This window comes from Hyperoodon ampullatus (assembly GCF_949752795.1).
Source record: "Hyperoodon ampullatus genome assembly, chromosome: 8".
Lineage (NCBI taxonomy): Eukaryota > Metazoa > Chordata > Mammalia > Artiodactyla > Ziphiidae > Hyperoodon > Hyperoodon ampullatus.
In genome coordinates this window covers 33,292,681-33,305,021 of record NC_136921.1, presented here as the reverse complement: position 1 = coordinate 33,305,021, position 12,341 = coordinate 33,292,681, and positions in this window count along the sequence as shown.

Sequence of the window (12,341 nt, the reverse complement as noted above, 5' to 3'; positions counted from 1 at the left end):
ATGATGGGGGAGATAGGGAAAAGCTCGTAAATCTTTTTTTGTTTGTTTGTTCCTGGAGAGTTTTTGCCCATACTGTTTCCTAAGCTCTAAACATTTTCTCTTTTCCTCATCTGACCTAGACCTTTAAGTCTAGGCTTCAAACTAACTCCACAGTGAGGCTTTCTCAGGCCAGCCTGTTTAAATTAGACTCCCCTCCCCATTTATTTATTTCTTTTTATGAATAGACTTTGATTTCTGAATAGTTTTATATTTAAAGAAAAATGGAGCAAGATAGTACGAAGAGTTCTTAGATAGACCCTGTGCCATTTCCCCTTGTATTAACATCTTACATTAGGGAGGTGCATTTGTTTCAATTAATGAACAAATATTGATATATCGATATTAACTGAAGTCCATATTTTATTCAGATTTCCTTAGTTTTTATCTCATGTCCTGTTTCTGTTCCAGGGTCCCATCTAACTCTCAGTAAATCTTTTTTTTTTGCGTTACACGGGCCTCTCACTGCTGTGGCCTCTCCCATTGCAGAGCACAGGCTCCAGACGCGCAGGCTCAGCGGCCATGGCTCACAGGCGCAGCCGCTCCGCGGCATGTGGGATCTTCCCGGACCAGGGCACGAACCTGTGTCCCCTGAATCGGCAGGCGGACTCTCAACCACTGCGCCACCAGGGAAGCCCATAACTCTCAGTAAATCTTGATCAATGACTCAGCTTCTGGGAAGGCACTTCCTGAATTTGCAAAATCTTTTTTGGAGAAGTGGAGGAAGGAGGGATCAAATGTAAAGTGAGCCAGACAATTCACTGGGCAAGATATTTTGAATTAGATAACGCTCAAAGGGGTAAGTACCCAAAGTTCACAGGACAAAATCAAAACACTGCCATGCAAGATGGGGAAGGGTGGACTTCAACTCAACGTGGTGGCCCCAGTAGAAATAGTCAAATGAGTGCTGTTTATTTATAAAGCCCATAAGATAGTGGGATGCAGAGAAGGCAAAGCTCAGGAAGTGGCCTGCCAGCTTCTCCCAGCACCGGGCCAGCTTCTCCCAGCACTGGGCTGACCCCAACTGTGGCCACTTTGTGTCTCCCCTTTAAGGAGGATGTGGGGAACTGGCTGAACTCCAAAGAAGAGCAAAAATGTAATTAAGGCTTGGGAAATAAGGGCTGAGAGGAAAGGCCACAGAGCTGTGGGGTTATTTAGCTTAGAGAATAAAGGTCTAACAGATTTGAAGGGTCATTATATGAAAGACATCAGTTGTTTCCCATCTCCACAAATAACAGGACAAGAGGAAAGAAGCTTACACTGCACTTTAGAAGGTTTTGGGCTGTTAGAATTTTACTGAGGAAGCTGTCAAAGCTCATGCTGGCATCGGAAAAGAAAAAGGATTTATGTACAACTATGGGGATACACCTCATTCACATTTATCTTCAAAGGAAGAAGAAAGGTGGTATTCAGACACTGGCTTTTGGATTATTTTGAAAACAAACCAGTTACCCTTGGCTTATATCATATAGTTGTTTACCATTTAAATTCAGTTATTAACAAAAAGTTACTTTGAAGTTATAGATGTAAATTAGATAGGTTCACAATTTCTTGAGACAAGGCCCTGCCCCGTTCGACTGGGCTAACACAAACTAAAATGCTCGCAGGCTATATTATTTACCACGTCTCGGAAGAAGCTATATTTGGTTGTGACTTTTAGGAACAGTCTGACAAACCCCAGTGCTGGTGTCCAAAATATTGCAAAGTAAGACTGCAATGAAGGGTTCTCTCCCTCTCATTTATGCCCTTTCGATGGCGATAGGGAAGTTGGGCCCTCAAGTATTATGAGGAGTCTCAACTCAGGATGTGACGGGTCCAAGTTAGAGGGATAGGAGTACATTCAGTAAATACCTGGTCCGTGGATGCTGCTTGCTGTCTTCCAATGTGTTAATAGGTGGCTGGTGGCTGACTTCAGTTTGGATGCTTCCTCTGCTGTTAAATGAAGCATTAAATGAAGCTACACTCAAAATAGCTTTACTCCTCGTATTACCTTTCTCTTTTCCTTTTTTACAAATAAATTTATTTATTTATTTATTTATCTTTGGCTGCGTTGGGTCTCCATTGCTGTGCGCGGGCTTTCTCTAGTTGTGGTGAGCCGGGGCTACTCTTCGTTGTGGTGCGTGGGCTTCTCATTGTGGTGGCTTCTCTTGTTGTGAAGCATGGGCTCTAGGTGCGCGGGATTCAGTAGTTGTGGCAGGCGGGCTCAGTTGCTCCGTGGCATGTGGGATATTCCTGGACCAGGGCTCGAACCCATGTCCGCTGCATTGGCAGGCAGATTCTGAATCACTGCACCACCAGGGAAGTACCACTTTTCTCTTTTCCATCTACCATTCTTTCTATTATCACTTCTGTTATTAATTTTCAATTACACCAGTAATACAGACCAATATTTTTTGGGATTTTTCCATGTTAGTGTATATATGATCTTCTGCCTTTGTTTTTTTTTTTTTTCTTTGTGGTACGCAGGCCTCTCACTGCTGTGGCCTCTCCCGTTGCGGAGCATAGGCTCCGGACGCGCAGGCTCAGCAGCCATGGCTCACGGGCCCCACCGCTCCACGGCATGTGGGATCTTCCCAGACCAGGGCACGAACCCGTGTCCCCTGCATTGGCAGGCGGACTCTCAACCACTGTACCACCAGGGAAGCCCGAGAGCTAACATTTATTAAGTACCTTTTTTCTTGTAAGCATATGATATAATTTCTCATTTAATTATCAACAACTCTACTAAGTGGGTAGTATTCTTATTCCATTTTTGTAGGTGAGGAAACAGACTCAAAATCAATTGCTCAAATTCACACATACTTGGTAAGTACCAGAGTTGGGATTTGAACTGAGATCATTAAGAACTCTAAAGGTCTGAATGTAATTCTGAAAAGAGAGGCTGTAAAGTTGAAGGTGAGCTCAGAGGCTGAGTGAATTGCCCAAGTCTTTGCCATGGGCCAGTGACACATCCATTTGTCTCCTAGCCCACTGCTCTTTAGTGCAACAAATGATTTCCTCTCTGTTTCATTTTCAGTGTTTAACAAAGTTATAGAAGAAAATACTTTAGGTGAGGATTTACTGATGGCAAAACTTCTAGAAATTTCCTACTATCAAAGATGCAAATATTTAAAATTTATGAAAGAGTGAACCAAACTACTTGAGCATCTGAGAACTTTCTTTTCACTTTGGTCTGGGGAAGCTTGCAAATTATATGCCTTTGTAGAAAATGATTTGATTTATAACCTCAGAAATGTATATGAAAGCTAAGGATTTTCCTTGTTTTGGAACTGTGATACATCATTTATTTAAAGGTAGTAAGAATAGTTTAAATGACAAAGAAGAGAATCTGAGACAATTTAGAAAAATTTATATAAAAGTATAAATTGCATAAACCTCTATATCATTTTAGTTATAGAGACTGGCACTCCTTTTCTGGCTCTTTCCTCTCAATTTAATTCATTAGAAGTCTTTAAAGCTCCTTTTTCTATACTTTTCATTATTAAAATTATTTTTTTCCTTCATTCTTTTCCTCTTGATAATTTTTTTCCACTTCTTGTTACTGAGTTATGTTTCCATTACATATCAGCACATGGCATGATGTTGTTTACATCAAATCCATCTAACTGTATTTTAGAGATTGTTAATTGTGCTCTTTTAGTAATGACAGGAATGTAGCAAGAACACATACTCCTCATATCATCCGTTTACTCCCATAATTGGAATAAATTCTTTCTGATGTGTTATGTATTGAGAATCATACAACTTTTAAACCATCAAGAGGACATTTGCTAGAGCCGTAAATAATAGAATCTTGGAATAACCATGGAAGAGGACTAATTTTGCACAGGAGAAAACAAAAGCCCAAGTGCAAATTGGTTTCTCTCATCAGCCAGTAATCTGAGTCATATAACCTAAAGTAAATGATGTCCTTTCTTTATAGTACTGATTAAATGAATCTGTAATGCTTGCTCCCTTAGTTGATTTGGTTTTGGAGGTGTATATTATAATACATGCAAAGTTGGGAATGCTTTTGGACCCAAAAGCATTTATAAACATAGTTTATAAACATAGAATCACTGGTAAAGATAGAACAAGTAAGTGTACAGCATATTTCTTCTGGCTACTTGGGCTCTGCATCATGAAGCCAGGTTATAAGTCAGCAGAATCACCTTAGAAAGGCCCTCAAGGTCAGTGATATTTTATTCCTTGTTGCCTCTAGAGTAGCCATAAATAAAAGGCATAGACCTACATTTTCTCTGTTAGAATATACATTATATGCTAAATGAAATCTTTGGCTCTTTTTGACGGTCTCTCTGCATTAAAGAACAACAGAGCCAAGTCCAACTGCATGACCACTCTTTGACATGAGTGTAGTTTTCTGATGATGCCAAATCCACAAAGCATGTTCAAGTCTATGACCTGAGAGAGAAAAGGTTTTGTTCAAGGTGAGTTATGATTACTTCAGTAGAAATATATTTCGAAGTGTAATTTCTGGAATTTGTTACTTTATGATATGTAAGTCTAGAAGGAGGTATAGTCCCCCTTCCCCCAATAAGGTCATTTTCTCATTTTTCTTTACAGATTGCAAAAATAATAGATAGATGGAGAAAATCTAAGCAATATGGAAAAGTATTAAAAAATAAAGTCATCCTAATACCCAAGAAATGTTAACATTTTGGTAAACATTCCCCCCGACATCTCTCTATGCATTTATTTTGTCTATCTACGTTTGTGTATTTATGTAAATGATATAATATTCTTTTGTACTTTGTTTTTTACTCAACAATCTGTCATGGATATTCTCTTTCCTTTAATAAGTATTAAATTCCTTTTAACATCTATGTAGCCGCCCCATGTATAGCTATACCAGAATTTAACTAATCCCCAAGTGATGGATATTAGGTTGTTTCTAATTATGATTATAATAAACAAGGGCTGAGTTAACATTTTATACATGTATCTTTTTAAAAATTTTTATTGGCGTATAGTTGATTTACAATGATGTGTTAGTTTCAGGTGTACAGCAAAGTGAATCAGTTATACACATACATATAACCATTGTTTTTTAGATTGTTTTTCCATGTAGGCCATTACAGAGTATTGAGTAGAGTTCCCTGTGCTATACAGTAGGTGCTTATTAGTTATCTATTTTGTATATAGTAGTGCTTATACATGTAGAATTACCAGTAAAATAGATAAATTCCTATAAGTCTGATCCATGTCATTCATTTGCTGTCCAAAAACTTCTTTTTACATTTTACCAATTTTCGTTGCTACCGACAACATTGGAGAATATGGTAGCAGATCCTTCAGTTCACTGACTTGCAAGTCTTCAAATATTCAATATTAACATACATGAATTTTGGCAAACACGTGTCATTCTTACTGAGTAGATTAAAACAGATGTGACATTAAGGATTAGTAGGCAAAACGAGTCTTTCTGACTGTTTGCCAAGCTGTCAGAAAAAAGTTCTTCTTCCTCCACACTCTTACATACAATACTTTGTATATACCTCTAATGCAATATACCTGACTTTCAGTTATATTCTTAGGTGTCTTTCCAATTAAAATGTTAGCTCCCTGAAGGCAGAAACTGTACTGCAACCCTGCAAGGATCTTGTAAGCTGTGTCTGTCCCTCAGTAAACTTTGCAGATGGATAAATAAACACAAAACTTTCTGTTTGCTTCTCCCTCATTTAGCAGCTTCCACCTCCTTCTTTTCCTTTGGCTTTTGAGATATAAGAGTAATATTTGCCCAGGGCAAACAGACTTGGAGCGTGGGAGGCAGCATTGTGTAATGGATGTTAAATAGGCCTAGTTTTAACTTTTGGCTTTCTGATTTTGTTAGCTCTATAACCCTGGGCAAATTGCCTAATTTCCTTCTCTGTAAAATGAAGGTAATTGGTTTGACTTCAGAAAGTACAGATTAAAGGGATCATGTTTTAAAGCCTTTAGCATGGTGCCTAGTGTAACACTTGATAAATAGTAGCTGTATTATTTTCTCAAAGGAACAGATATACTAAAAAACAAAACAAAACCTACCCTCCAAACAAAATACAATATCACTGGCTATTTCTGCCTTCTACTCTTGTGGACACAACTTCTGTATTGGAGGCAACCAGAAGCTAAAATGTTGATAGAGATTAGGTTTGAGACTCTTAACAAAATCAATCTGAATCATGTCTGTAGATAAAAATTAAGTTTTTGGTTTTCAAAACTGATAGAGGTGCTCAGTTTATTGAAATAGGGGAAGAATAGGATTGGGCCAGATAGGGTAACAGTAGAGTATTTTATTAGGTTAAAAAATAACTTTAGGCAGTCTCTAGCCTAAAGCATTATACAATTCCAGAGAATAAAAAAAAAATGTGAAAGTTGAACTGTCGTGATCTTTGTTCTTTCTTATCTAGCAACTGACCTTTCGTAATGACAAACTTCTTTAACCTTTTTTGCACCAGGACCATTATTGGTTTTCACCATGTTTGCCTTACTGTACTTGAGCATATGTACCTGAGCTTATTTTCCATGTAACAGTTGGGTCTTAAAAATGTGGAAACAGGGTTTCCCTGGTGGCACAGTGGTTGAGAGTCCGCCTGCCGATGCAGGGGACACGGGTTCGTGCCCTGGCCCGGGAAGATCCCACATGCCGCGGAGCGGCTAGGCCCGTGAGCCATGGCCGCTGAGCCTGCGCATCCAGAGCCTGTGCTCCGCAATGGGAGAGGCCACAATGCGTACCACACACACACACAAAAAAAAGTGGGAACAACTTGTGGACCTGCTCATTAAAGTGTCAACCAGGTTTCTGCATTTGCTGCTAGAGACGGCTCAGAAAAATTCAGCGTCACCCGTGTGTCATATTTTCAATACCTTCTTCCCTCCACACAAATTTCTTGTATATTAAGCTGGTTATAAGCAGTGAGTGCTCTTCTAAAAATCTGTGACACCAAATGTGGCAACATCTTCTGCACATAATAAGTGTTTGCAAATTTTGGTCAAAGATAGCTGTCTTTGAAAGGCAGAATTAAAAAGAAAAAAAGATGAGCAAAATATATACTTCAGGAGACCCATTGAATATCCTCTTCTATGGAAGCAAAGACACACTTATTCTCCTTCCTCTAAGGAAGCCAGATCCTGATTCATTTTTTGTTTAAGACTCAGCAGAAACACAATGCTTCATTTTATAGAAGCTTATTACAACCCAATGACAGCACTATAATTTCCTTCAGGGTGAAGTGCTTCACTTGGCTTTAGGCCAGCTAAGCTCCATGTCATTTAGCACTTCTGTAACTTCTGACACAGGCAAGTACCTTCACAGTAAGTGCATTCTGTATTCCTTTAGGAAGCATTTTTAAAAAACGTTGTTTTAACAGTAACTCATTTGAAGCAGCAGTCAGACTTTGCATGTGACCAGATTTCATTTCCCTGATGCGGGCATTCAGGTAGTCCATAAACCATTGCAAATGACGGTACCACCCACTTCTTCTGAGGCCAAAGCAGTCATAAAGTCAGTTTGGCATGCAGAGGGCCTTTTGGTTCTTTTGTCAAAGGAAACCTGTAATTGTAAAATTCCTCCTTGGTTTCATCGTTCACATAGACCTAAGTAATGTTCCCTTGTCTTTTTCTGGTTATGTCCTATGTGGTCAGTCTTGATATTGTTTTGAAGAAGTTATAGACAGTTAAGTAAACATCTTAAGGAAATAGCTAAGATCTAAAGCTAGGAACACTTCATATTTTTGTCTATAAAAAAAGACACATAGTTTTTTCAGAAGCCTCCTACCCCACCCCCCATGCCTGTCACTTGTTATCACTGTGGACTTTTGCCCCAGGAGACTGTGTCTCTACATAAAAGTTGTGTAATCCTTACTTCCTGAATGGGACCTACCTAAGTGCTTACACATAATACTCACCTCCCACATGGATAGGAACGGTGGCTGCCGGGTGACGGGAGGGGACATACCAGAGGGGTGAGGGGAGGAATCCTCAGAAGCAAGCACAGCTGTGGAGCAGATCTTTGATCCAACAGCAAAGCTGAGTCCAGCCAATTAGAGACATGGCATTCTGCTTTAGCAACCAACATGACATGACAAGCATGCTGCAACTACTTCCAAAGACTTCCCTCCTTTTGGCTTAGACTGGGGGTGGGATGAGGATAGAAAGCGGGAAGACTAAGGGGAAAAACAAAGTATTAGTTTCTTTCCCCATTTATTGACTATAAACACAAACATTGACTAGGTGCTCTTTATGGGGCCAGGCACTGTGCTCAGTGTTTTACGTGCAATCTCTTTCTTAGTTCTCACAATACCATCAAGCAGGTAGGTTTCAGTCTTCATTTAGCAGTGAAGGAAACTGCGCCTTTGGAGAGGCTGAGAAAGTTGCCCAAGGTCACACAGTATCCTGCTCTGAGGCCAAGCCTATGCTCTTAACTAATGTGCTACACTGCCTCTCTGTGTTAGAACATCTTTCTTCTTTTCTCCCCAGCACAGTGGAAGCTAAGTAGAAGATAAGAAACCTGGTAGATGGTAGATGTCTGGAGGGAGTAGTTCTTTGTCATAATATTAATATTATATTGTTATAGTCAAGTATGTTAGATTGTTATGTTTATCTGAAACAACTAAGAAACTTAAATCGGCTTGAGCAAATGTAATTCAAGCTGTTTGATCTCTAAAATGGGGTTATAACCATCCCTGTCTGTTGGCCTCTCTCTGTCTGTCTCTGGTTTTCTGAAGTGAGCTTTTGTTTTGCAGGAACAGTTGTTACGGAGCAATACCAGCTGCAGGGGAACAATTCCTGACATTATCTCCTCCCTCACTCTAACTTCCCTCCCCACAACCTCCGGTCCTGGCAAGTGCTATTATTTTGAATGGATATTGCCAGGGACAGGAAGCTCTCACATTTATTTCTCTGATACAATTTATTGAAGCAAAAGCTTCTCCCAAAGAGGCCCCAAGCAGTGTATCTGGTTCAGATACAAACCTTCAGGGGAGAAAAAGTCTGCCAATACAATTTAGCTGGAAGCTAGAGAGACAGAAGGAGGAGGAACACTTCTGGGAGTTTTGAGCACTCTGATGTCCATAACCTCCTATGCTTGGTGCCCTCAGGGGTAGTTGCATCTCAAAGCATAAACTGGAGAAAAGAGAACTTCCGACATCATGTAATGTCTTCTGATGGAAATGTTAGATTTAGGGTTGGTCTAATTTACTTTGACTACTCATTTCTGAAAATGGCCTGTGAGATGCAGAACCCATCCTTAAGTTAAGGCTTCCCCTTATTCCAGATTTCCTGTAAGGGAGTATGTTCAGATAACCCAAACCAGATAATCATACAGATAACCAAAATCTGTGTGAATTCCCCAGGTCTTCCACAAAAGTGTAAAGCTTTCTGTTATATTGGAGGTTCTCAATCTTCTGGGTTTGTGACATACTTTCAAGTGCTGGAATTTTTGGCAACACAAATGAAGGACTTCAAAGAATCAAAGCTACACCACCATCCCCATTACGCACAGTGTTCATAAAAATAACTACAGCAGGGCACAGCTTGTGTGCTTGCCTTTCTGTGCTATGTCTAGGTTCAAGGACAGCTGTTTACTGCCCTAAACCTTGATGTCTAATATGTTCGTGGAAAAAACTGTTTACATGTTTCAGAAAATATACAATCTTTGTTGCTGGTTTGCTGTTACTCTTTGCAGGATGAATCTTGGCATCTCAGTAACAGTATGTATACTCAGTAGCAGAAAAGATAATTTTTTTTTTGTGCAAAATTTGGTGAAGGTTCAAATTCTGGGGTGCCATAGCATACTGTTTAAAAACCACTGCCCTATATACTTGAAAAGTAAATCATGATAAATGAGCAGAATGAAAAAACAGAACTGCATCTGAGGGAGCTTGCCCAAATTGTGCTACACTGGCATCTGAAAGCAGACCTTTGCCTTCTCTGGGTGGGATGACAATGCCTTTCATATTAGTGACACTCAGAGCTGGCTGCTTTGGGAGACATTTAGACAAGAGGTAGCTTGGTAAAGTCTGGATAATGAGTCAAGAATTTCGATGGGTTCTCATAGTTTGATGATTTAGAGATGGATACATGGAAAACAATATTAAATATATATACTTAAAAGTTGTCACTTGTTTGGTATTAAAGGATCAGGTTGACAAGTCCCTGGCATGCATTTAGAGAAGCTTGTGGTATTATCACTCCACGTTCAAATCACGCAAGTGATTCGAAGGAGATTGGCCAAGTTTATTTCATTCATATGCACATTAATTTAGAAATTTGGCTGGGAAACTTTCTTTCCCTTTGTCTTAAAGCAAATATCTGAAGTTGATCCCTTTTAAATACCACAGAATTCATTCCTCAACTTTCATAGTATCGTAGGCAAATGTAATTCTGAGTAGTTTTGAGAAGGGCCAGAAAGAGAAGGGATGAATAAAACCCAACACATTTCAGAGTTAGGCTGTGCCTAGTGCTTCTATGCAGTGTGGCTGGGCCAATACCTTGTTCAAACATTTGTTGATGGTCTGCTATGTACTAAGTCTAAATTCTAGGCTCTGGCGATAAAACAGTGAATAAGACAGATCAGTTTCCATTGTTTTTCCTGGGAGAGGAAAATAATAAAGTACACAAATAAGTATACGATATGGCAGAAAGGGAGGAACAGAGAGTCATGGGGTGGAAAGGGAGCTACCAGTGCTAATGCACAATGGGTAGTTAGGGAAGGACTTCTGATAAGGTGACATTTGAACAGAGACCTGGTGAGCCACGTGGGTATCTGTGGCAACTGAATTCCAGGCTGAAGAACATCAAAGGCAATGAACCCGAGGTGGCAGCGTAATTGGCAAGCTCAAGACCAACAAGAAGACCATTGTGAATGTATCAGAGTGAGCCAGAATGGCACTGGTAGGTGGTAAGATGGAGGGTGAGGGTAGAATCATATTGGTTCTTATAGATCAATGTAAGACTTTGGCTTTTATTCTGAGTGAGAGGAATCCACTGAAGAGTTTTGAGCAGAGGAGTGACATGATCAGGCTTATATTTTGGCTGCTGTGTGGGAGACATGGTGACAGGGAGAGTGGGTAGGAGGCTATTTTGATAATCCAGGTGAGAAATGATAGTGGCTTGGACCAGGATGGTAGTGGTGGCAGTGGTGAGAAGTGGTCAGACTCTGGATGTATTTTAAAGATAGAGTTGACATGATTTGCTGGTGGATTGAATGTGGAGTGTGAAAGAAAGAGAGGAGACAAAGATGACTCCAAGGTAATTTCCACTTGGTTCCCAGGGAAATGGCCCTTCCCTTGGTAATTTTTCTAGATGTGAACTGTGGGTGGGACTGTGGGGACAGGAATGGGGTCACAAGGAAGCAGGATATGCTCAGAATGGGGATTTAGGTGGCTTGTTTCTCAGTGCATAATTATAAACAGATTTGGTTCAATCTATCCATTTGGTACCCAGAGTGTGTAATGATATTTGGGAAACCTTAAACCCAAACCAAATTATTTTCCCCTGGAATCCTGAAGGCAGTTCTAGTTACTCCTCCTCAAGGACGAGAGAAGTGTAGAGAGGAGGGTATAGAGAGAACACTCTGTCTAAACAGCTGGAGGGAAGGCTGAGAAGTTTGAAATCTTTTCTCTGGAAGAATGAGGGTCAGTTTGAAATTTGCAAAATTATGAAGAGCATGGGGAAAAAAAACCAGGTTTTTTTTTCACCTTTCCTTTCAACATTAGAATTTGCCTGGCTAAGCTTACAGAGGTGATATTTAAGCAGTGAAAAGGAATTGTTATTTTGCACAGCAGATAATAAATATATACAACTATAGACTTCAGGGATGACATATTGATAGATCGAAAATATAAATAGAGTTGAAAAGGGTTTAGAAAATTCAGGGATGGTGTATGTATAATAAATTATTATGCAAACTAGGGATTCAGTTGTACCTTACCAAAATTTTTTGAGTGGGTATTTGTGTATATTATTATACTAACTGCTATATGAGATATAGTAATAATAAAATACAATCCCTATGCTCAAGAGTTTGTAATCAATAGGCATGATGACATGTGCGTGAGTACAAAAATTCAAACTCCTTTATAGGGCACTATGGTAGATTGATTGCATTAATGGCCTGTCCCAGTTTCCAGTCTTTGCCCTGTATCTTTGTAATTCTGTCCAATTAGACTCTGGGTACATCCATGTGACTTGCTCTGGTCCATGGAATGTTAGCAAATATGATGGCAAGCAGAGGCTTGAAAAACATGTGTGATTTCTCTTGCCTTCTTGCATGACTGAGTGTATTCTCTTTTTCATCTCTGCTTTGTTGTGAACATGCCCAGGCT